At 46.9% G+C, this 3,407-nt stretch overlaps 1 protein-coding gene across 1 annotated transcript in view; it reads right to left on the bottom strand.

Annotated features, from left to right (window-relative positions):
- Positions 1–3,348: 3,348 nt before the first annotated feature.
- Positions 3,349–3,407, bottom strand: part of LOC311144942 (annexin A3-like) — an 11,005-nt gene continuing 10,946 nt past the window's right edge. The window contains exon 13 of the mRNA XM_084181130.1: positions 3,349–3,407. This exon is cut by the window's right edge and continues 2,460 nt beyond it. The gene's annotated coding sequence lies outside the window, so the exon portion shown is untranslated.

Below are 3,407 nucleotides of genomic sequence, written 5' to 3'. Positions count from 1 at the left end.
AGGTTTGGTGCGTGGAGCAGGGACAGGCCGGACCGTACTTGGAACACACACCACTGGCTTTAAACGGGGATCAGGAACGGGCCGGACCGGACTGGCAATACACCTCAGTCCCTCTCGCCGTGCCTCTACGACTTCCTTCCCTCCTCTCGCCAATGGCTCCCGTAACCCGGTGGCCTTCTCTCCTCTTCTCCTATTTCGCCCTGTGGCAGCCTCCTGCTGCCCAGTCGCCCATGCCGTGTGCCCCCCCCTAAAAAATTATTGGGGGTGCCTCTCGTCCGTCCGACGATGGCACTGCTGACGCCGCTGCTCCTCTCTCGCCAGGGCCTTGATCCTACCCCAAGGTCCCTTGCCCCCGAGCATGTCCTCCCAGGACCACACTTTGCCCACCTGGGCCATCGCCAGCCTCTCCATCTCCTTTCCTGGCGCTTCCTCCCATGACCAGGCTGCCTGCTCCTGGACACGCTGCTTGGTCCTTGTACGGTGGGTTTTTCTGTCACGATCGTCTGGGTAAGGAGTAGTAGACCAAGGCGCAGCGTGTGAAAGAAACATGACTTTATTTAATTAAAGTTTCTAAATACAAACAAAACACGACTCGTGAAGTCCAACGGTTAACATACCGACACGGAACAAAAACCCACAACACCCAAGAGAAAACACACAGTTTAAATATGGCTCCCAATCAGAGACAACCAGCCGACAGCTGACACTCGTTGCCTCTGATTGGGAGTCACACATGCAAACATAGACATAGACAACCTAGAACACCCAACATAGAAAATGAACACATAGAATGCACACACCCTGGCTCAACATATAGAGTCCCAGAGCCAGGGTGTGACACTGGATTGCATGATAAAATCTCCCATCAACATTTACATTTACATTTAAGTCATTTAGCAGACGCTCTTATCCAGAGCGACTTACAAATTGGTGCATTCAACTTAGGATAGCCAGTGGGACAACCACCACTGGGGGAGGGGGGGGGGGGGGGGGGGTGTAGAAGGATTACTGTTATACTATTCCAGGTATTCCTTAAAGAGGTAGGGTTTCATGTGTCTCCGGAAGGTGGTCAGTGACTCTGCTGTCCTGGCGTCGTGGGGGAGCTTGTTCCACCATTGGGGTGCCAGAGCAGCGAATAGCTTTGACTTGGCTGAGCGGGAACTGTGCTTCCGTAGAGGTAGGGGAGCTAGCAGGCCAGAGGTGGATGAACGTAGTGCCCTCATTATGGGTGTAGGGTCTGATCAGAGCCTGAAGGTAAGGAGGTGCCGTTCCCCTCACAGCTCCGTAGGCAAGCATCATGGTTTTGTAGTAGATGCGAGCCTCAACTGGAAGCCAGTGGAGTGTGCGGAGGAGCGGGGTGACATGAGAGAACTTGGGAAGGTTGAACACCAGACGGGCTGCAGCGTTCTGGATAAATTGTAGGGGTTTAATGGCACAGGCAGGGAGCCCAGCCAACAGCGAGTTGCAGTAATCCAGACGGTGGATGACAAGTGCCTGGATTAGGACCTGTGCCGCTTCCTGTGTAAGGTAGGGTCGTATCAACCCCTGTCTTTAACAAACTATAGGCTAAAAGATCCCTATTTACAAAATCAAAAGCTTTCTGGAAATCAATGAAACATGCAAAAGTAGGCTTCTCTTCATGTAATCTATTTCTGATTATTGTACAAACCGAGAAGATATGATCTATACAGGCTCTGGATTTACGAAAACCATTTCGTTCTTCCACCAGAATGTTTTGATCTTCCAAAAAGATAATTAGCCTATTGTTGAGGATGGATGAATATCATTTATAAACCGTACTTAATAAACGAATGCCTCTATAGTTCAGGGGACATTTTTCTGGGGAAATGTGATTTACTATAGACTTATACCAAGTGGATGGCAGCATACTGTACTCAAAACACATCTGGAGCAAATCATATAGGACGTCAATTAATTTAGGGGATTTTAAAACTTAATTAGGCAGTTCATCAATGCCAAATGCTTTCCCATTTTTTGGAGCATCAATCATCATCATCTTAACTGTCAGAAATGATGTGTATGCGGCGGTGAAGTCAGGCGCAGGACACAGAGGATCAGGAATGACTACTTTACTTCCAAAATAATACGCACAAAAACAAAAGCATCCAAACACAAGAGGAGTAACAACGCGGAGTGCTTAAAGAACGAGCTTAGCAATGCCGAACATACGAACAGGAAACAAGGACAGTAACACACAAAGGCAAACATAAAACAAGGGAACTTATATGGTACATAATCAATACAAAATAAGAAACAGGTGTACAAACTAGACAACACAAGACAAACACCGAAACATCGATCGGCAGTAGCTAGTACTCCGGGGACGACGAACGCCGAAGCCTGCCCGAGCAAGGAGGAGGAGCAGCCTCGGCGGCATCCGTGACATTAACTTCTGGCACAGATAGCTTCCTCATTTAACTACGGGTTATACGTATAAGAGGGTTCTAACATTGTATTTTCCATTTTAGTTCTCAGGGAACACATGTCTTTATAAAATTATTCCTCAAAATATGCCACATTTTCGTTACCTGAGAACAAACTAGCAAACCCCTTCTCCCACTCCTTGAGTACCTGTGTAATATCAGAGATCACCCCCCCCCCCCTGCTCTTCCCTGACTTCCACTGGAATTTTCGTATGTTGTTTTGGTCCTAACTTGTTTATTTGGCTCCAAAACTGTTGAGGATTTATTGTCTGTATCTCCTCAAGGGGTAATAACTGCCCTCTCTGATATCTTCGTTTGAATAGGCGCAGTCTTTTATCAAACACATGTTGTTTTTTCTTAAATTCCTTCCTAAAATGTTCTCTATTCCTATCTTTACACTGTCAAAATAAGTACTCAGCCTTGTGCATTACTGACCACAGATCCCTTAACTCTGTCGCGATTTCCTCCGAAGCTGCCTCCTCTCCTTGTTCGGGCAGGCTTCGATGTTCGTCGTCACCGGCCTTCTAGCCACTGCTGCTCCTCATCTCATCATTCCATTTATTTTGTCTTGTTTATTACACACACCTGGTTCATATCCCCTCATCAGTACCTGTATAAGTGTTTCCTCTGCCCCCCTGTCTTTGTGTGTGATTGTTACTTTGTGGAGGTGTCGCTAGCTCGGTTGAGCATTATGTTATTTTATCGGCGGGAATATTTACCCCGCGTATGTTTAGTTCCTAGTACGCATTTAAGTCGCACTGGGATCGTGTTTACGCATTGCTGCGGACTACCTTATTGGGCTGAATAAAGCATATCACTCTCCTGCGCCTGACGCCGTCCATCCCCTCTCCACAAACTCATCATTCCAATAAGGCTTGTTCTGCTTGTAAACTTTCCTGGACTTGGGGGTGTATTCTTTATTCACATCATTTTTTTCCCATTTCAGAATATATAATATCACAA

The sequence above is a fragment of the Coregonus lavaretus genome, assembly GCF_964263955.1.
Source record: "Coregonus lavaretus genome assembly, chromosome: 17".
Lineage (NCBI taxonomy): Eukaryota > Metazoa > Chordata > Actinopteri > Salmoniformes > Salmonidae > Coregonus > Coregonus lavaretus.
Note: the sequence above shows the minus strand (reverse complement) of the source record. Positions and strands in the feature narration are given on the sequence as shown.